Source organism: Eleutherodactylus coqui, chromosome 12, assembly GCF_035609145.1.
Source record: "Eleutherodactylus coqui strain aEleCoq1 chromosome 12, aEleCoq1.hap1, whole genome shotgun sequence".
In the NCBI taxonomy this organism is placed as follows: domain Eukaryota; kingdom Metazoa; phylum Chordata; class Amphibia; order Anura; family Eleutherodactylidae; genus Eleutherodactylus; species Eleutherodactylus coqui.
The window spans coordinates 73,372,213-73,395,944 of NC_089848.1; the positions used below are offsets into that span (position 1 = coordinate 73,372,213).

At 45.5% G+C, this 23,732-nt stretch overlaps 1 protein-coding gene across 10 annotated transcripts in view; it reads right to left on the minus strand.

Annotated features, from left to right (window-relative positions):
- OBSCN (obscurin, cytoskeletal calmodulin and titin-interacting RhoGEF) overlaps window positions 1-22,345 on the minus strand; it is a 281,462-nt gene extending 259,117 nt beyond the window's left edge. For 5 of the 10 annotated variants that reach the window (XM_066585191.1, XM_066585189.1, XM_066585187.1 and 2 more), the window contains exon 1: window positions 22,137-22,344. The gene's annotated coding sequence lies outside the window, so the exon portion shown is untranslated. Of the gene's footprint in view, window positions 1-22,136 lie in introns of all 10 variants that reach the window. The other 5 variants (XM_066585186.1, XM_066585185.1, XM_066585193.1 and 2 more) reach the window with 3 other exon arrangements.
- Window positions 22,346-23,732: the final 1,387 nt, after the last annotated feature.

The window sequence follows — 23,732 nt, forward strand, 5'->3', positions numbered from 1 at the left end:
CTTCCCTGCACCCCTGCTGGCCGCTCTGTGAGTGAGCCATCAATACTAGCTCCTGTGCAACAGCACTGGAGCGCTGACACACAGGGACGAGTGTCGGGAATCGTTTGCCCGACATTCGTCCCGTGTAAATGGACCCTAAGACGGACACTAAGATGCAGTTGCTTTGCGACATTTGGGGTCTTGATGACTGAAACAATATAAAAATGAATTGTGTTTTTCACATTCTGTTCTAAGGTTGATGGGTCTAACCATAATATTTTCTGAAAACGGCCATATACTTACTGATACAAGAGGGCAAATATGTGCACCACCTCAGCATGCAGGCAGCCAAATGCCAAATGGTGCACCACATGTATCAGAATAGTCTGGCACTTTGTATCTACTCTGTGTAGGAGTATACACCAAGCAGCCACCCCCCTCTATATAGGAGGTTGTGTGAGTGGCTGTCTCATCGGTATAATTGGCTCCCTCAATTGGCAGTATGGCTGCCTGCATGCTGAGGTGGTGCAGATATCTTCCCTCCTGTGTCAGTAAGTATATGGCCATTTTCAGTGATTGTTCGTTTTTATATTTCCCTTTCTGTGATACCCTTAATATTTTGGGGTATCTCTCTCCCTCAGTTTACATGTAGCCTCTGCACATGGGGATGAGTTCTCTGGTCAGTATCCGGCCAGAGGTCAGAGTGAGTCGAGCAGACGGCTAGTGAAGATGCAGACCTAGTTTCTGTTGCTACAGCCTGGCCCTTACGGGACACCTGTGCCACCCAATCTATGGGCAGTTGTGCTTACAAGATCATCCAAGTGGTGCCCACTTATAGCATCTCTCCTCTCACGAATGGCTGGTAGCCGACTCCTAAATATCCCTATTCTCCTCTGGATTCAACTGCTAGACAGCGCACGCCTTGCTGAAAAGGAAAGGACTTCAGCCGGGATATATTTTGAAAGCCCTGTGAAGGTAACAGGAGGGACTTAGTACAATCTGCGAATACGGCCGGTACGGCCTTGATTAGAGACTAAAATGGGACTTTATACATGCGGCCGGAAATAGTCTGAAGATTATTCTGGGACTCCAACACGAAAATGCCTTTATTTATGATTAACCGCCAGTTGTGGACTCATTTGTTATTGTACCGTTAAAATAAAAGTTGCAAGCATCCAAGATGAGTCACGTGTCCATACATGGTGCAACCTGCAGCTCCAATGCCATCAGCTCCCTGGTGGCAAGGGGCATACCCCCAACTGTAGTGTACAGAAATTCATGTATGGAAGTGAGTGATCTATGTAGCCTCGTGCTTATATGTATTGTCAGTGTGTTTTATGTTGCATAAATATGAAGTGTATTGCCTAGCCACAGCACTGAATGGGTTACTGTCTGGGTTATGTCTGGAAATGTAACTTTTGTAAGTCATGTGACCTTGTCATATAAATGTGTGAGCAAGATGCATGACTGGGCTTTTTGGTAGCTTGTTGGTTTTTGGCTTTTTGGAGCTGTACGGAGTGCGCTGTTGGAGAGTGGCCCGCATGCAGGTACTTTCAATCTGCATGTGGTGAAGATGGAGGAAGAGGAGAGGTGGCCTAGAAGTCTTTCCCTAGGACCCCTACCCTAACGTGTGTCTGAATGTAGAGTCAACTGTGCAGAGTGACTGGTAGAGAGTTTGTGTTCTCCTCGGAGTATCTTGTCCAGGAGCAGTGCTACAAAGAGAACGTAGCCTGTGAGCCCAGTATCATCCTGTGTCTTTCTCCCTGTCCTCATCACAGTTTCTACCTGCACTGGTCTGTGTTCTACATTTATTTTGCCATCAAAAGTCTTGTAACCGATGCAAGAATTTTCAAGTAAAGTTCCATTGTCCACCGTTCCCGGCAATGGCATGTTTTCTCTACTCTCCGTGTGTGTGGACTTTGTTACATTTGCAGTTTCACCCCGGACAAAGGAACAGTGGCGTCACCCATAACATACACTGAATCAAGTAAGCAGCCAAGCCCCTTTAATAGCCTGCCCTCGGCCCCTGGGACTTGTTCTCCCCTTACCCTCCGGGTGGGAGACGGTAGTGGCACCATGACAAGCCCTACTCCAATCCCCGCCGTCTCCTAGGCCAATTCTCGGGTCCTGCACAACCACCACCTCTGCCATCCCTTTCATCACAATGGCAATTACTGTCCATAAGGACATCATACTCCCCCCATATGTCAGATGGCGAAGTTGCTCTGGTAGATCCGGCATGTGCATGTATTACTTGGGTGGACATTCATCAGCCTCACAGAGAAAATGCCATGCCATAAAACAATGCTTGAAAAGTGACATAACTCAACACAGATAGAGAATTAAGGTCTAAATAACCTATTTTAATCTGAAACAACTCCATGTCTCCTGAGGCCCAATAAACAGAAAGACTAGTAAGTAGTGGGGCTAAAAGGTTGGACTATTGTGCAGTTGTTAACACGACGGGGCATGGATTCACTGACTGCTGTCCTGGGGGTGTTGACCATGTGGTTTTAACCGTAGTCCACAGTTCATCTTTATTACGAGGCTTCACTCAATGCCCAATTGTGTCCTACAGATTCTGGATTGGACAGGGATCTGGAGATTGTGTTGGTCAACGAATCACCTGGACACCTTGCAAAGCCTGTCTGATGATGTTCGCTGTGTGGGGCTGTGCATTATCCTACAGAAAAATGGTGCAGGGGATGCCCTGAAGATATGCTGGTGCAACAGGCTGCAGCACCTCATCAACATAACAGCATGCGGTCAATGAGCCCCTCATCAGTTGTTGATGCTGATGGCACCCCAAACCATGACTCACTGTTGACCAGCTGCGTGGTGCTCCAAAATTGTGGAAGGATCAGCCTGATTGCCACGTCCCCTCCGGACCCTCGCTTAGTGACCATCACCGCTGAGACAGAATCTTGATTTTTTGCTGAGCCCCACACTGTGCCATTCGTCACATCGGATAGTTCTGGAGCCAACACAACTGCAAGTGTTCACGACAATGGTATGGTGTGAGGGCTTTTCTTTGCAATAGACAGCTTGGCTGAAAACCCTCCTCAGCCAATCTTTGAGAAATTGTCATTGTTGATATTGGAGCATCCATATCTGTCCATAGACTCCGCTGAACATCGCCAGATCGGATGCGTCGATCTTGAGTGTTGAGACATTCATCTTAATGCTCCAGTCCCGCTATGATGATGCACATTTTATTCAGCTAACCATCGTTTCTTAATTCAAATTATAGTTTGGCATCCCATTGAGCTTCTGCCACATTAGGACGCAAAGACCAACCAGCCGTAGACAGCCCAATGATGAAACCCTTGGTCAACTCCTTTCGCTAGCACCTTAGAGGCATCTTCACCCCGTACTCTTATCCAGACAAGAAAAAAACAATACAAAGCAGGTTCCATGGGACTGACAATGTCGCCAAGGGTAGCTTCAAAGACTGGCACCGAGGTCACATGATTGATCCGACGCGAAACTGCATCAATCTGCATAACTTGTTTGTCGGAAGAAACCTTGAAAATTGCATAATATAGTGACTAAATCTTAATGTTGTGGCATTGTATCTGTCAGTCGGTGTATGTCACTTGTCCCTTATTCACAGTTGGCAGCCACATGACATCATTATGCCTACCTCAGAGCTGGCACAATATACGGGGGCCTCTAGCTGGTACATGTGGTGGGAAGCTGTCTGAGACTGTATATAGAGGCAGCGTGCCGCGCGCATGCGCCGGGCACATCCGCCGGGGCGAAGAAAGAAGATCCGGCCGCGTCGGAAGGGAGATCTGCAGCGTCCAGGACAGGTGAGTTAAATTATGGTACAGGTGTTCCGCGGATCCGGACAGCTTCCATAGGCTTCAATAGAAGCCTGCAGGAACCGTCCCCACGGGAGACCCGCACTAAAATGGAGCATGTCCATTTTTTTTTCCGCGCGCAGATCCGCGCCTGAAGGGAAAAATGTCCAATGCATCCCTATGGGGCACGGATCCGCGTGTGGGAAAAACGCTGCGGATTTTAACCCTGTGGACATGAGGCCTAAGGGCTCCTTCACACGGGCGTATAAATATAAGCGTTCGCCCGTACGGAACATGTATTCGCATAAATTAATTTTTAACAAGTTCTACTCCCGATCGTAATTGGTGTTTTTAAAGTCATTCACACAAGGCACTGCTGCGCAAATGTAAAAAAAAACACGCTCAAGTGATGGTAAGCAATAATCGGAATAAACCCTTGAAATGGTGATAAAATGCTTATTTAGGGCGAGATGTCTAATTTTCTCAGCTTTATACGCAGGGTAACTCCCTCCCCCTGCTGCCATAGAAGTATATGGGAGCTTTCTGCGTAACACGGCGAAAGATAGGTCAAAAGTTATCTTTTCACGCGACGTGTAAAATATACATCCGAGAAAGATAGAGCTGGTCTGACTTTTTAACGTGTGGAAATGCCTGCACAAATACGGTCGTCCGAGTATGCCCTGAAATAGAAGGCGGGCCGGGCCGGGAGCAGTGCACTGAGCTCCTGCCCCCTCTCCACTATTTGCAATGGGAGGGGGCGGGACAGGGCAGCAGATCACAGCGTCTATCGGACCGCCGTTTTCGCGGCCGGACGATATACACCTAAGAAGCCTAAGAGTGTGGTGTTGGACTACTTTCCCATGACCAACCCTGTATAATAATACGGAGTGGCAGGTGACACTGTCCTGATACTGGATGCGACATTTTGGAAATGTACACGAGTTCCATATTTCTATCCCCATCACTACCACCATCATCAGCATCAGCTTCACCACCACTTGCACTAGTACTATCATCATCATCATCATCATGTACATTGCAGCAGGTGTCGGCCGCACCGTCACTCTCATCGTGTAACTTTATCTCTGGGTCTTTCTGTTGTGGACTCATGTATGAAATGAACTGTTTCATCAGGTCTCATCCTTGGCAATAAGCTAAAGTCGCCTGAAGGTGGAATCCCCTGAATCACGTGGGGCACAGAATATAACATGCTCCAGGAATATAACATGCGAGGAACCTGAGCCGCCGCTGACAAATGCCAATCACCTGTCACCTTTTAAAAAGGAAAGATATCTGCAGATTGCGAAATATCGGGTCACCTGACACCCACCGAGCGCAGGAAGACACTCGTTATTCTGTCAACTCTGCTGTTATGTGTGTCAGTGCTGACAGCTGAGGCGCTAATAACATTATCAGGACACAGTGATGTCATCAGGCTAATACACGCCCCTACTGCGAGATATCCGCACCATTATGTGACATCACCAAAATATTCAGGAAGGTCTGCAGCTCTACAGGAGGCATAATAAACGTGACATCGCTGCAGGTCAGAGCTAGTAGGTAATAACCCCCTACATATCAGGAATAATAAATATTAACACCTTACACACCAGATATAAGAAATTAAAAGGGTTTGGTACCGTGTTAGCCAGTAGAGCAAAATGTGATTGTTCCCAGCAAGAGAAACCACGTAATCTTGTAGATATGATACCTTTTAAGCACTAATAAAAATACATGATGTTATAGCAAGCTTTCAAACCTACTCAGGGTCCTTCCTCAGGCATAATGAAATAGATCCAAAGAGGCATGCATATATATGCACAAATACGTATGACAAGGCAAGACATGATTCAAAATATGTTTCCATGTATACTAGGGCACAGATATGATGTGATTAATTTGTACTTAAAAGAATACCACAAAAGGATGAGTAGAGAAATAAATACTTAAATAGTCCACTGATAAAGATGTGAAGGTTTTATGGTCTCTGAATTAGTGTTAGGGGGTCACCAGGCCAGAGTGTTATCTGCGCTATAGATTTCTCATACTTCCCATTCACTCATGAATCCTCTTGAAGAATTTAGCCCTCTGTTGAAAGTGTCAAAAGTTGTTAGAAATGTTCACTCCCAAATTCTTCTATGGCTTTGTGATCTGAAATTGACTTTCATGTGTTGTATGTTGTGTCCGTGACTAGAAAAGTGCTCGGCCACAGGTAATTCTGTCTTTCTCTCTTTAATTGTATGGCGATAAAACCTCATCCTCGATTTCAGTTTCTGTCCTGTTTCTCCAACATAAAGCCCCCTAACAGGACATTTACTGCACAGGATCAGGTACACAACATCAGACGTGGAACATGTGAATGTCCCAGGATAGTCTTGCTGTGTGTTGGGTATCTGTATCCTGTCCGTGGTCAGTACATGTGAGCAGGTCTTACAGCTACTTACATTGCCGACTGACACACAAAAAGGGTGTTACAGGCAACCTCCAAATTAGAGGAACATTATAATTAGGAGTGCATCGACCTCTGACACACAATAAGGAACTTATCTCTGCAATGCCAGCAGCTGAGAACTGTAAGAAAGCTTGCTGGAACTGCAGAGATCAGTGGGAGGGTCCCAGATGGCGCCTGCTAGGTAAGTATCATAAGATATCCCCCAAAAATAAGACCCTGTGCCTCTTTTGTGGCAAAAATTAATATAAAACAGGGTCTTATTTTCGGGGAAACGCGATATATATTTGCATGCCTCTTCAGATCTATTTCATTATGTCTGAGGAAGGACCCTGAGAGGTTGGAAAGCTCGCTATATCATGTATTTTTGTTACCCATTAAAAGGTATCATATACAGGATTACTTGGTTTCTCTTACTGGGAACAATCACAGATATAAGAAATATTAACTGTTCTGAATGAAAGCTAAAAAATATTAACGCCTTCATACCAGATAATAAATATTAACCCTCTACCTACTAAACAAAATAATACCCCCCCCCACACACACACACACACACATATTAATATACCTCTATATACCAGTGATATGAATTCCTGCATACTAAATCAATATTAGCCCCATATATACCAGAGATAGTAAATATTAAACCCCTATATACCAAGGTAAGGCCAGTCTCACAGGAGCAGACTTGAATTGCGGACTGCGCGTACGATACGCGTTAATACGCGGGCAATGAAATGCATGGACTTTTGCTGTTTCGCTCACACTTACGGGTAGTAATTGCATATTACGCGATCGTAAAAATTGCAGCATGCTCTATTTTACCAGGGATGCCGGGCTTCTGAGCCGCACTGATATCTATGGATTGCGTATGGGCGCGGATTCGTATGCAAGTTGGTAGGAGACCAGATAACAAATAGAATAAAGAAACGCGGAATCCGACCCGCTTGTTTGAGCCTGACCTAATAAATAACCCCTTTAACCCCCTACATGCCAGACATAATAAATTTTAACCTCTTACATACCACAGCTAATTAATATTGCCTCCCCACATGCCAAAGATATTTATAATTGACCACCTACATACCACAGATAATATTAACCATTTCAATCCACTGTCTGACGTCTGAAGACATTCTGATTGAAGGCTCTGATGTCGGAAGACGTCTGGCAGGGCATTCTTACTGTATATTTCCAGCTGCTCTGTTGTCGGGGGCCTCTCCAGCATGTGCCATACCGCAGTACTGGCTCTACCCAGCAGATGGCGCCATTGTATAATGGCAGAAAGTGAAAGCTCCCTAGGAAAACCCTGAATCCAAAATTGGATTGCAAAGGGTTAACCCTGTACATACCTGCGATAAATATTAAGTCCCTACATATCAAGGTAATAGACAGCCGCTTTAGCCCCCTATATACCAGAGATATTAAGGGCTCATTTGGTCTGTGAAAAAGCAATCTTTGCAGTGCATGTGTATGTCCACCTTGTGCAGATCTGGTGCATATGTGCCTTTTCTTACCTCTGTGTTGCATCTGTGTTAGTCGTGTTTCTCACACACAATAAATAAATGCATGAAAACCCAAATTATGATAATTTTGTCACAACCCACAGGAAACAGGGTGTGCAGCACTCTACCCCCCCACTCCCCCCCCCCCCCCCCCGCCAAAAGTGAATTTGTATGCTGAAGTATACGCACTGCGGCTTTTAATAATCAAATTGTGGTTCTTTAATATGGACCAAAATAAGTATGCTGCGATTGGAAAAACATGTTTTTTTTTTAAAAAAAAACAACAGTGCCACACCTGCCTGTGGGTTACATGTGGTATTGCAGCTTAGCCACATTCATTCACTTTACATTTACACAGACGAGTGCAAAATTGCACTTGCAAGCCCCCTTTTTTATATGAGCACAATTTGGTTTGCGAGAAAGTCGTATTGCACTCGCATCACTGCACTTGCGATTTTCACGTGCGTGAAAATCAGCCATTATTCCCTATGGGAGAAAAATCACACTCAGGCTTTATTTTACATGCAGCTATTTAGCTGTGCCCAAAAATCAGGCAAAAATCCCGACCATCTGAAGCATTGGATTCCAATGTATTCATTCAGAGGAACGATTTTCGTCCACGGAAAAATAGCACGCCGGTGACTGATATTATACGCTGCATCCAGAGATACGTCTTTCCCTATCTTTGGCCGAGATATGCTGGAAGCTTCCATAGACTTCAATGAGAGCTAAAAAAACAGAGAAGGGGAGGGAGATTAGCTGTGTACAACGCTGGAAAAAGAAGACAGCTGGCTCTATTTAAGCTTTAGCAGTCACCGGGTTATACTTGCTGAATGGTAAAAACAAACTCCAAAAACAATGGTGGAATTTTTGGACATTTTGAATTCCCCCCCCCCCCCCCCCCCCCGAAAAATGTAATAAAAGTTATATAGCACATTATATGTACCCCAGATTGGTGCACGGATATGAACTCCATACTTTTGAATGGAGTCATATACATGAGCGATTTTTCATGGCACGCTCTAACTTTTCACATCGCCCATTCATTTCAATGGGAGCTTTAATGCCTCGCATGTCAAGTAAGGTACCTGCGAGTGCGATGCGAGATTTCCCATTGAAATCAATGGGAAGCACTTCCAATTCTCTATTGCGTGTAAAACTCATGCGAGTGGATGGGAACTTCACTGATGCAAGGCGTTTCTGCCTGAAAAATGCACACATCCCCGGGTACATCGCACGTTCATCAGCGCAATATTGGGCCAAGTTTGATGGCCAGTGTGTAGGTAGCCTTAAGACACAAAATAGGCTCATCACTAAGGCCGACAAGCACATTTGTGTAGCATATTTGCAAGATGAGCGTTGCGTTTCTGCACACGCCTGTGCGTTTTTCACTGTATGTTTTGAGTGCGCATGTTGTACATATTTGCACGCACAAACAAACCCGCAAGCACGCTCCCATTGATTTCAATGGACAATTAAGTAAAATTAGTTTAATATGTGCTATGTTTGTGCGCAATATACACGAAAATAGGACATGCTGCATATACGTACGCAAAATACAATCATGTGAATGAATCCATTATAGTTAATAGGTTCTATTCACTGCGTATTGCGTGTGCAAATTGTGCATGCACAAAACACTGCGTAAATGCATTCGATTGAATAAACCGTAAGGGGTTAACATGCTGGAGGTAATAAACATTACCCCCCTACAAACCAGAGATGGTAAATAATAACACCCAGACATGTTGTAGATAGTAAATACTAACACTCTTACATGCTGGATATTTTCCACCCCAGGACACCAAGCATACAGTATATTATGGGGCATGAATAGTGGTCACTATATTCATAGAGTGCCAAATATGTCCTTCCCCCACCTACTGCGCCGTGGCAGCCCTGGCATGGACGGTGGTACAACAGCATGTACTGTACCCGGGAAGGTTGCATTTGTGGGAAATTCCTGTCCCGGTATTTTTGGATCAGTTGATTCCCCGCCTGCAGTCACCTCTACTCTTCCATGGGGGTAATAATCACTGATAACTGCCAGTACCCAAAGACAAGCCCTCAGAAGGTCACCCAGCTTTCCACATACCCTGAGCAGCACATATTATTATCCATGGCAGGTCTGACATTCTGTTGATGAACTAGGAGGCCCTGGATGAACAGACAGGGGAGTGCTGTAGAGCAGGGCATTATGGGAGTTCAGAGGTATTATAAATTGGGAAGTCTTGGGGGGCTGTGAATGGTGGTCTTCTTAAAGGGCCACATTCCTGTGTTAAGAGTTCCTTGCTTTCACTGGTTATTATCAGCAGTGACAGATTTATCAGTTGTCACTAGGCTGCCCTCCTCAAAATAGCCCCAGCTGTCCGCCTCCATCTCCAGCCATCACCATTTGTAGAAGTTCGGGGACTCACAGATCAAGTCACCTAGAGACAAGAGACTGGAGCCAGGAGAGCAAAAGCACAGTTATCAAGTCACATCCCAGAGCAGAGACTCTGCAAAACACATCCTGGGGCCCCAGACTCATCACATAACTTCCCTGGGGCCCCAGACTCATCATATAACTTCCATGGGGTCCCAGACTCATTATATAACTTCCCTGGGGTCCCAGACTCATCACATAACTTCCCTGGGGTCCCAGGCTCATCATATAACTTCCCTGGGGTCCCAGGCTCATCATATAACTTCCCTGGGGTCCCAGACTCATCACATAACTTCCCTGGGGTCCCAGGCTCATCACATAACTTCCCTGGGGTCCCAGACTCATCACATAACTTCCCTGGAGTCCCAGGCTCATCATATAACTTCCCTGGGGTCCTAGACTCATCACATAATTTCCCTGGGGTCCTAGACTCATCACATAACTTCCCTGGGGTCCCAGACTCATCACATAACTTCCCTGGGGTCCCAAGCTCATCATATAACTTCCCTGGGGTCCCAGACTCATCACATAACTTCCCTGGGGTCCCATGCTCATCATATAACTTCCCTGGGGTCCCAGACTCATCACATAACTTCCCTGGGGTCCCATGCTCATCATATAACTTCCCTGGGGTCCCAGGCTCATCACATAACTTCCCTGGGGTCCCAGGCTCATCATATAACTTCCCTGGGGTCCCAGGCTCATGATATAACTTCCCTGGGGTCCCAGGCTCATCATATAACTTCCCTGGGGTCCCAGACTCATCACATAACTTCCCTGGGGTCCCAGACTCATCACATAACTTCCCTGGGGTCCCAGGCTCATCATATAACTTCCCTGGGGTCCCAGACTCATCACATAACGTCCCTGGGGTCCCAGGCTCATCATATAACTTCCCTGGGGTCCCAGACTCATCACATAACTTCCCTGGGGTCCCAGGCTCATCATATAACTTCCCTGGGGTCCCAGACTCATCACATAACTTCCCTGGGGCCCCAGACTCATCACATAACTTCCCTGGGGTCCCAGACTCATCACATAACTTCCCTGGGGTCCTAGACTCATCACATATCTTCCCTGGGGTCCCGAGCTCATCATATAAATTCCCTGGGGTCCCAGACTCATCACATATCTTCCCTGGGGTCCCAGGCTCATCATATAGTCTACCGCATGCGTTTTTTAACAATACATGCATTTTTTAAAAGAAAAAGCATGCAATTTTTGAGAAACCGAATGCAGCAGTTGAAATTGCGTGAATGCAGTCTACAGTTTGGTTTTCACGCTGGACTAACTGCATGTAGCCAAAAATCCACCATCTTCAGTGACCAATGGCTGCGCAATACCGCTGGTAATACTTCCCTGCTACCACCCATTGGCCACTGTGGTTTGCATAGTTTCGACCGCATGCAATTGCCACAATGTGTAAACCCTGGTATGGATTCTCCATAGACAGAATTGTATTCTGTGGACAGATCCACTGATAAGGTCACGTCCACGTAGGATGGAATTCACTGTGGATTGTCCTCAGCTGACCTCCCGCAGCACATCCACGCCAAAATCTGTTCCATTTTATGAGGATTCTAACCCAGATTTTGGTGCGGATCCACAGCAGATTTCACCTCTTCAATTTAAGTTCAATGGAAGGGGTGAAATCTACTGTGGATCCGCACCAAACTCCGCCACAGGATCTGCAAAAATTGATGCAGATTTCAAAACAGGTTTTGGTGCAGAATGTCTGCCGTGAACGATCCGCAGTGAATTCCATCCTGTGTGGAAGGGCTCTAAATTAGGCTGGTTTTGATTCACGGCAGATTTGCTGTAATTTCACTTATTACAAAGGGTGAAATCTGCATGAAATCTGTTGCAAATCTGAAAACAAAACACATAAAGTTGTTTTACCTGCAGATCTTGTGATGAATCTGTAACAACTGCGTAGCTGTGGATTTTACCCCTGTACATTGTAAAACGTGAAATCCCCAGTGAAAATATGCAGCATAAATTGGCATGCTGAGAATTCCAAAATTGGCACCAAAGTTCAATTCCTGTGCCCCGCCATAGCTCTGGGGCCAGTGGTCTGGGGTGGGCCATGGCTCTACTTTTAAAGTAAGCATCCTCTCTCCAGGGATTACCAATCAGCGCTTCCTTGTTTGTGCAGGGCAAGTGCTGATTGGTGGAGCAGCCTCGGTCTCCGATCTGCTGTAATACACTGCATGGTACAATGGTGAGTAGGAATTATGCACACATCTCAACTGACCCATTTTTCAAGGGATTGTCCCTCAAAACAGGCTGTGAAGTGGAGTTTGATAAAATGTGAATAAAAGCGGCTGTTCTGGGACGATTTTGTGGGCAACCCTAGAGTTAAAGGGAACCTGTTAAGGGCAGCACCATAAGCTGAGTTGTGGTGCTTATAGGGCAGGTCCCAGGAGATTGGAGATATATTTTTATACTTCCCTGCCCGCTGATGTCCGTGCTGTCATTAAAATGTCAGTTGTGGGATAATCCCTAATCATGTCCCCTGATTGAACATACAAATAATTGGTATGTGTATGTACAGGGGTGGGCCACAGATAAATAGCCTGGAACCACACATATTCATATATATATATATATATATTGTGAGATGGTGACCGGCAAGGTGCTGGAGGGCAGGTATATATCGCCTAGGATGCTCTCCTATGCTGCCTTGGGGAGCGCTTGGGCAGATACGTGCCACCGAGCAGCCTGGGCTCGGTGGAGGAAGCCGGCAGTATAGTGTTAGTGGCATTAAGCCACTAACACGTTGTAGTATGTAAGTGGCTCCAAGCCACATAATCCGGGCCGGCTTTTCCTGGAGTGACCAAAGTGAAACCAGGTGGGGCTGGTACCAGGCCATATAAAGCCGGGGCCTACAGGGCCTAGAGGAGAGCTGAGACCTTTGCAGGTCTGAGAGTCCTGGCTGGCTGTGAGCAGGAGTCATTTGGTTACCAGTGTGTAGACAGGGACGCTACATGTATAGTAAGTGCTCGGACGAGCAGGATTTACTTTGTGTTGGCCTGAAGTTAAGGCCTGTATTTTGCTTTGTTTTTCTTGGAAATAAACCCAGGCAAAGCCTGGACTAAAGACTTTATCCCGTGTGTCACTGTCTCTGACTGCTTATGCCCAGGCTGCTACCGATCCTAAACGCTAATCCCTCACTATATATATATATATATATATATATATATATATATATACACACACACACACACACACACACACACACACACACACACACACACGTCCATCATGGCTAATTTTCCGTGGTCCATACTGCATGTATTATAGGTCCAAATGCAGGGGCAGAGGGCAATGTGTGCTTTTGATGGACCTGTATATATATATTTGTGAATATCACCTATGTATATATATATATTTGTACATGTTTCTGTATACATACAAGTATGTATATTGCTTATGCACATGAATGTTTGCAGTCATTTGTGTATCTGTCTACATACAGTGTCTTTATGTATATTTCTATGTACTTTATGTGTCATCGGTATGCATACAAGGCTTCCATCTGGGGGGATTCCTAATGGAAAGCTGGGATCTATACATTTACTAGATGCCACTTGTGGTGCTTTTAGACAGAAGGATTATTGTTCAAAAATCATTCAAACAAGCCTAGTGAACGATAATCCTTCGGTCTAAATGCGAGCGAATGACTGAATGAGAATCGATAATCGCTCGCTTTTCATTCATTTTCTGCAAGCATAGAATCCATCGTCGGTTCATTCACTTATTGCTCAGTGGCCAAACCGAACTGACACATATATGTATGATTTACTCCAGAAACTTGCATAAATTATACCAGGAATCTACCGCAGCTCCTAGACGTCATAGATTTGTATGTAGGCTCATGGAGGTGCTGAGATACGATGAGGCGTGCTCCCCTCCACATATTAGGCACATCATGCACCAATGGGAATGATATTAGGACTGGCATTTGGGACATTGGACTAATAGGGAAACTCTATTCACCGTTGAGCACCATAAACTAAGTTATGGCGCTCTTAGGACAAGTCCCAAGGAGTCTGTATACCTACCCGTTCCTGTGCTGTCACTGTGAAAGTTGGCGCTTGGGCAGTACAGCAAAATCATCTCTGCAAGCTGCGCATGCATATATACATTGTTCTCTGTGGGCGTGCATTCGCAGCCTGCAGGGATGAATCCACTGCACTATCCTCATACTGACTTCTACAAGTGACAGAGAGGTAACGGGGAGCCAAGTAAGTCCGTAGAGCACATCAACAGGCTCCTCCAGATCTGCCCTATGAGCATCATAACTTAGTTTATGGTTCTCATAGGCGATGACAGGTTCCCTTTAATAAATCTTACCCTGTGTGTGGATGTTTCAGCATATGCATCTGCTCTGCTTCAAAATTTTGCTATGGGAGCCCATTATCACAAGTTCCACCTCTGTAAATGTACATGCGGATGAGATTTATTAAACCCTTACCCATATTCCTGGAACTACTATAAACTGCTGCAGCTTTTCATACGCAAACAGAACATTTGCTTTGCTGAGGTGGACTGGACACGGTTACGTCCGCTGGGCGCACTAAGGAGCTGCTCCACAGGTAAGATGCAAACGTGTCCATTTAAAACCGCCATTACACACATATAGTACTTGCATGGACCAATTGCATCTCTTCAGGAGGAAGAATGGACAACTGTCCCTAACTGATGAGGTAAAGAAGGACACCCCTGCCTAAAAGCAGAGTCATCGCCTCGATAAAGGCGGCCCCACTGTTTTATTCTACTGAACTGACTATCCCTGATCAGAGAGCTAGAGAGATGCACTAAACACTTAGGACATGACACTGTTCACACACACACACACACACACACACACTGTACGCAGAATAGGACTGCACATAAACCACATCTGGCACCCTGCACAGACCTAACTGTTCACACCAACACACAGTGTAACACATACCACATGGAACAGGACTGTACACACCACAGGCCTGGCCACTTGCACAGATATACCACACAAGTCACTGTTCACACCAACATACAACAGGTAGTGCATACAACATGGACCCCACCCAGAGCTCACATGCATACCAATGGCAAACCATAGCAGTCCAAGAGTCCTTAGTCCAGGGGAATAGGGAGAGTCAGCCACCGTGCTGACATAGGGAGCAGTGTCAGGCATCACCCATCTTACACACACAAAGGACATCAGATGTCTGGGGGCCACACCTGCCCAGGGATAGGGAGAAACCTGTGGGCCACCTGTACCTGTGTGGTCACCGTACCACACACTACTTAATGCACGCACCCCAGAAATTCTAAGGAGGGGAGGAACAGCAGGTGCCCAGACCATCTTCAGGGGAGGAGAGGGACACTTCAAACAAGCATGCAACCACCAGCTCTGAGTGGGATTAACAGTGATAGATAAGGCTGCTTGTCCGAGACGGCGCCCGGGAGCAGAAGCCTGCAGATGGATCTCCGCGGTCAACCTATCTGACAGATAGGCTGACCGTGGAGATTCGCGGCAATTCGCAACATGCGATTTGCCGCCCGCAAGCGGAGAATCGCTATGATTCTCCACTCATGGACAGGGGGGCTGCGCTTTCCATAGCAGCGCTATGGAAAGCGTGCATTGCATTCCCCGCGGCTGGATTATCCAGAGCTGAGTGGACTTAGCCTGGCATCATTGAAGTGAATGGGAACTGTGCCTGCAATATCATATCTGGGCGGGGCTTGCCGGGAGGGGTGATGGCTGCCCAGACCGACTGATTTATATATAATTTCACAGTAGAACCTAGCATAAATTATACCAGAAATGTTCACCAGGTTGGACCTAGAGTACATTTCTGAGAAGGCACATGGAGGTTCTGGGATTCAATACATGAAGAGGAGTGCATCTCTTCATGTATTCAGGGAACCGTGCACCAGAGGAAATTGTACAAATCCCAGTGACAGAGGATAGGTAATCAATTATTTAAAGCTGGGAAACCCAAGAATTCGCCATGAAGCGGCAATTGTCTTATACATTTTGATCAGGATGTGCGCTAAAGGCCCATTGAAAATTTTAGCGATCTTTTTGCATAAAGTGCTAATGGACACTAATTACTATTAACACTTTAGCATCTTCATTTGCATGTAAAAGACACTTCAGGAGCTGTTTGCAGAGCGCAGCATGTGATTAAACACACGCTGGGCTTTGCACACAGCTGCATTGTTCTCTTTCAGGTTGCCGGCAGAATACAATGTAATTTCCGGCTCCCGTGGAGAACACAGCAAGCGGTCTGTTGAGAGATACTTTATGTCTCTTCCGCTGAATGATGGATTTTAAGTTCACCTTAAAATCATTACTCAGATAAAAAGTGCATGATGCCCATGTTTACATGTAACGATTATAGCTCAATTGCGGTAGTTTGAACTAATTTTGAGAGATAATCGTTGCATATAATTGGGCCTTTAGTATCTCATGTTCATTCCTTAATTATCTACTTTCAACAAACTTTGCAGAAACCAATAGTACAGGCAATTGTAAGGGTGCCTGTCCACGGTCGTGATTTCCCCGGCGGTAAACCGCCAGCGAATCACGCCGGCCGACGCTTCCCATAGCATTGCTATGTAAAGCGTCGGTACCTGTCCACGAGTGGAGAATCACTGCGATTCTCCGCTCGCGGCGGGCAATTCCCAGCATGCTGCGAATTGCCCCAATTCTCTGCGGCCAGCCTATCTATCAGATAGGGCTGATCGGCGGCGGCTCCTGCTCCCGGGCGGCGGCTCCCGCCGCAGGACTTCGCATCGCCCGAGGACAGGGGGCCTAAGTAAGTTTGTAACATATCTTATTAGAGAAAAAGACTCTTTATCTACTTAACAGGTATTTCTTCTTAACCCGTCTTCTGCACTGACCATTCAGTCTAAAATACTGCTAAAATCGGTCTTCAGACGTATCAGTTCACTGAGGCATCAGGTTACATGTTGCCCATATTTGTTTTGGGAGAAGTGAGGACTTGAGTGCTTTGCATGGGAGACGTCATAACAGCTAGTCTCCTCCTACAAGCTTAGGGATAACTGACAGATAGATATACAATACAGCCTCCAAGGGAGAAAACTGCTAAAAATGCAGAATCCAAGTCATGACAGTACTTACACTGTTTTCTTTTTTAAATTTACAAAATAGTCGATTCTAAGCATTTTTGGAATAGGTATTAATTAGCCTATTCTGTGCATTTTTCTTAGAAACCCCCACTTCTGCTATGCAGCTAGGTGAAGATGGGATGTGTCTGCACATTGGGGGGGGGGGGGGGGGGGGGGGGTTGCGAGAAGCAGCAGGGACAGGGCTATTAAAAATAACATATATAATAGAGACACTTATTAATAAACTGTAATATGGGAACAGAATAGTTGTGTCTGCAGCTGTTCCATAGAGAACAGGTGCAGACACAGCTGGATAGAGCGCCCTCTACTGTCATGCAGCTAGATGAAGATGGATTTCTTAGTCATGTCTTCACCTTGCTACATAGTAGAAGGGGGGTTTGTGCAAAAATGGACAGAATAGGCTGATAAAACCTTTAGCAAAAATGCTTAGAATTGCCTATCTGTACATTGAAAATAAGTGTAGGTACTCTTTAAACATGGTGCCTTACAGTGATAAAACCCTATAGACCTGCAAGGCTGACAGGGGTCATCCCATCCACACGGTGCAGCACAATTAGATGGATGCCACTCAGTGTTACCATATTCTGTAACAACTCCTGTGACTACAACATAAACTCATACTGACTGATACAAGAATCACAGCTGGCGGTCCCACCAACAACCGGAGGAAAAGCAGATCAATCTGCTAAACGGGTCTCTTCCCCTGAAGCATGGAAGGGCCACAAACATACAGACAGTAGCAGGGGTGTAACTAAAGGCACAGGGGCCCGGGTGCAAAAGTTAAGCTGGGCCCCCCTCCCTCCTTTTGTACCCATATCAGAGTCGTAACTTGAAGCTCCTGGGCCCCAATGCAAAACCTGTAACGGGGCCCCCAAACTATAATGCTTTATTCATAGTACTGGGCTCCCTATATGGAGAAGAGAGGCTTTATGGGCCCCCCAACGGTCCTGGGCTCGGGTGCAACTGCATCCTATAGTTATGCCCCTGGACAGCAGCATCTGACATAATGCCCCAGCAACAGTACCAGAAACAGCAACAAAAGGCACTAACAATAGCAACAGCATCAACAACAGGTCACAGAACTCCCAGGTGACTGTATAATTTATAGCAGGGTGAAAATTGTTCCCCTTAATACACATCCCAGCTGCTGCAGAACCTCATAATACACACCTCAGCTGCTGCAGAAGTTTGTAATCCACACCTTGACTGACGCAGAACCCTAAAATACACACCTCAGCTGCTGCACATCCTCTTTTTGTAAATATAGAGTGAACACTGCAATCAGTGGAGGAAGGGATAAGCAGTGTCTATGTAGTGCCGCTTATCTCAGGTCTAATAGTCATGTCCCGATACGTGACACATTGTTCATTTGGTGGGTATTATAATAATCAATACATTGCACTTTCCCGGCGTGGCTGTCATACATGAGATGCCATTGCCATGCAGTCAGTGGAATGTGTGTTGACGGCAGGCACAGCTGTCAGGTCAGGATATCGCTACATGACTCATTTTTTCTACTGTTCTTTGTTGTGCTCCTTGTAAAGTATCAAAACAACAAGCGACCTGATCGCGTTTAGCTGCGATCTGGAAAATTGTAGCAAAAAGCTGAGTTGGAAACTGACACAAAAACAACTCACATAAATACACAAGTTTTCTTGCACTGATCTGGAAAAATTGCAACATTTTTGTAAAAAAAACCCACTCTGGTTCTGCAACAACTGTGCAAACTTCAGCGATGTATTTTGTGTATAGAAGTAATAGATGATTGGCAGGGGGTTTGCAGCTTGGGATCCCTGCAGATCAGCTCATTCCTGGTGACGCTGTCACTACGAACAACAGAGGAAGCAGCTCGTGCTGGCCGTACCGCAGCGACCAGTTTGGTACTTTAGGCCCAGCACAGGAAGCAGATGGCACTGAACGTACCGCAGCAACCCAGTTTGGTACTGTAGGCACAGCATAGGAAGCAGCTCGTGCTGACCAAACGCAGCGGCCCAGTTTGGTACTGTAGGCCCAGCATAGGAAGCAGCTCATGCTGACCAAACGCAGCGGCCCAGTTTGGTACTGTAGGCACAGCACAGAAAGCAGGTCATGCTGACCGTACTGCAGCGGCCCAGTTAAGTACTGTAGGCACAGCACAGGAAGCAGCTCATGCGGACCGTACCGCAGCGGCCCAGTTTGGTACTATAGAAACAGCACAGGAAGCAGCTTGTGCTGACCGTACCGCAGCGGCCCAGTTAAGTACTGTAGGCACAGCACAGGAAGCAGCTCGTGCTGACCGTACCGCAGCGGCCCAGTTTGGTACTATAGGCACAGCACAGGAAGCAGCTCATGCTGACCGTACCGCAGCGGCCCAGTTTGGTACTATAGGCACAGCACAGGAAGCAGCTCATGCTGACCGTACTGCAGCGGCCCAGTTTGGTACTGTAGGAACAGCACAGGAAGCCGATAGTACTGATGGTACTGCAGGCACAGCTTCCGTTGAATTCAATGGGACCTGATCCTGCAATACCAAGCTAGGCTGCTGGGCTATGGTCAGCGCAATCTAAGTGACAATACTAATCTGGAGTGACAGCAGTACTGGGAATCAGCTGGTTGGGGGAGATCCTGAGCAGCGGACCTCTGCTGATCATCTATGGAGGACAGCTTATCAATAGAATAAAATAAAGTTCCGGACAACCCCCTCTAAGTCCAGCACCTATCAGTAAATCGTAAGTGGTAAACCGATTGTGGCACCTGAACTCATCAATGCTATCAATATGATGAATCCAAGGGCTCGCTGCAATCAGCATAGCACTAGCTGCATTTTGCAGAGGAGAGATGTGGCTGTAATAGAACTCATAAGCTGCTGTAACACACCAGTATTTCTCCCCTGCAAAGCGCAAGCGTAGTGACGCTGATTGGTCCGGCACCTATACTGTGACAAGTCCAGATGCCGTCACAACCAGAGTTTCTCCACCTTCCTTTTGCAAGTAAAATGTAAAAATGCTGCTTTGCAATAGTAGCCTTAGCAGTGGCTACTGGCGCTCGTTTAATTGCACCGTTACACTCACCTACTCATTATGACCTTAAGGTTGGTTGCCATACAGTTTCTGTTATACAGCTGCTGTGCGCCTTAGGGACCCCCACACACAAAACTCACGCGTAATAAACGAGCAGCTACTAGAACCAATGGTTTTCTATGGGAACGTTCAGATGTTTTTTGCGCGTCTAAAATTCCTTCATCTGAATGTTCCCATAGGAAACTATTTGTTCCAATGGCCGCAAGCTTTTTACGCGTGTAGGTCCCCGTGTGAATGAGCCCTTAGATGCAGCCGCAAGCTCAGGTTTTAGGAAAAGCATTAACAATGAACAGTCAGTGGCCACTTAAATCATGTGTGGGTCGCACCAAGTTGGAGCTTGTGACTGCATCCCAGACACTCAGCAGGCTATTCATAAAGCTTTTTATGCCAGTTTTTGGTGTAAAAAAGTCACAATTTTTTGTGCAAGTGGGGATTTACGCAAAAATTTGCAACTTTTCATCTTTTTGGGCCAGCCTCTCCGTTTTTGTAAAATATCGTTGAGGCTTTCAGGAGGGGACATGACCGTCCCAGACCGAAAGATTTATGTAAAATGTATGCCAAAAATGGCCTAAATTAGGCCAGAACTGGACACTAGGTGTGCCCTGATGTACCATACCGTGTAGGTGCCGAGATGCATCTACTACATGAAGAGGTGTGCGCCTACTCATGTATTAAGTGTATTGTGCACCGGGGGAAATTATATTAAGACTAGAGTTGGAAATGCGGGGCTTAATAAATTTCCCCCACAGTAGCTGTGCAACCGGCGCTCCATGAGACCCTAACATATAACGCTCTCCTGCGCATTATAAGAGTCTAGATTTTTCCACTAAACCCGATCCCTTCTTTCAGCAGTATCTCTCACTCCTTGTAACCAATGCATATCCTCATATCTGTTCTGCACATACTTAACTGGTGAGCGGCTCCTACAGATTTATCACCGGACTACTGTACAAATCAGACATTTTTACCGTATGCGTCTCTTCTATCTCCCCCATTCTGTAATGTCTGGTTTGTTTGTACATGCTTCTTCCAATTGTACAACACTGGTGAATATGTTGGAGCTATATAAAGATTATCACTAAAGGGACAGATATAAGATTCATTATCTTGACAGCCAGTGCTCTCCACTATTTATATAGCATGCCACAGCTTACTATGCTATTAATGTAGTGCGCCAATCTGTAAGTGTATTAGCACCGTGTGCTACGTTAATAGTGGACTGAGCCATGTCACACTGTGTTAATACCGTAGAGTGTCAGCTGTGGGGATAACAAACCTGTATATCCACATGTAGCGGCAGTGGAGGTTTTGTGATGCGGTAATTCTGTAGTTTTATCGGTGAATCATGTAAAATAAATGGGTATTTGTGGGTTATCTGTCAGCATTTTTTTTAATGAATTTCACAAATGTTTCACCAATATATATATATATGTATGTAAAAAAAAACCTATTTATTTCTTAAACTCTTTTTATTTCTCCAAAAACATAAATATTTATGATATTATTGAGGTAGTATATATATGCAGCAATAGAATGCAAGATATGTTAAATGGTATGTATTAAAAAAAGTGGTGAAAGATAACCCACAAATACCAATAAATGGGTTTTTCTGCAAAGCTATATGTCATTTTTCTTATGTAGGTTAAACACATCTCAGCAGCCAGGAGTGAATATACCGCAAATTGGCCAAGTCTCCGGCTTCCCATCAATTAACGCTTTAGGTATCATTGGAATAAAACTGAAAATCAGGATAAGAAATGCGCTCACCTTATCCCCCCTCCTCAGAGCTTCTGTGCTGCGGCTTCAGGGACCCCTGTATTGCTCATGGGGACCCCAATATAAGTGAAGACCTCTCCGGCTGATCCTTGGTTGTTCCTGTGATTCCACAACTTACATCCAGTTTGGGACAAAAGTTTTTTCTTTTCTTTGGGTGACTTTTGGCAGGTCAGACTGATCCCCTCTCCCTGGGTCTCCGCTCCGCGTCCTGCAGCCCCAGAGAAAGGAAAGTCACATGAAGGGTAGAGGGAGCCGAGGGAGGAGGAGGAGGGGGCGCCAGGCTCCCTCACTCCAAAATAGCCCGGGTGTCGCTTACTGTGCACATTGCCTTTCATGTGGTGAAGAAGCCGGGAGGGAGGAAGATAGAGAGAAGGACAGTGAGGGCCGGGACTCAGGGAGGGATTTACTGAGGAACATGGAGAAGACAGGTGCCCGAGGGTGAATGTCACCAAGAGGCAGCAAAACGACAAGAGTGTGAAAGAGCAGCCCCAGCCACAGCTGATAATGACCCGGGATACCCCTCATCACACCTCAGGGGGCACACTGACTGCATATATCAGTACACTGACAGGCCTACTCAGTGCCTGCTGAGAAATAAACTGAAATGTGCAAGACTGTTACTACTACATTACTGCCCGCTATATACAAGATTACACCTACTACATTACTGCCCACTATATACATGATCATACCAACTACATTACTGCCCACTATATACATGATCATACCTACTATAATACTGCCCACTATATACATGATCATACCTACTATAATACTGCCCACTATATACATGATCATACCTACTATAATACTGCCCACTATATACATGATCATACCTACTATAATACTGCCCACTATATACAAGATTACACCTACTATAATACTGCCCACTATGTACAAGACCACAACTACTACAATACTGCCCCCTATATACAAGATCACAACTACTACAATACTGCCCGCTATATAGAAGATCACAACTAGTACAATACTGCCCGCTATATACAAGATCATAACTACTATAATACTGCCCGCTATGTACAAGATCATAACTACTATAATACTGCCCCCTATATACAAGATTACACCTACTATAATACTGCCGGCTATATACAAGATTACACCTACTACAATACTGCCGCTATATACAAGATCACACCTACTATAATACTGCCCACTATGTACAAGACCACAACTACTACAATACTGCCCCCTATATACAAGATCACAACTACTACAATACTGCCCGCTATATAGAAGATCACAACTAGTACAATACTGCCCGCTATATACAAGATCATAACTACTATAATACTGCCCGCTATGTACAAGATCATAACTACTATAATACTGCCCCCTATATACAAGATTACACCTACTATAATACTGCCCACTATATACAAGATTACACCTACTATAATACTGCCAGCTGTACACAAGATCCCACCTACTATAATACTGCCGCTATGTACAAGATCACACCTACTACAATACTGCCCGCTATATACAAAATTACACCTACTATAATACTGCTCCCTATATACAAGATCACAACTACTACAATACTGCCCACTATATACAAGATCA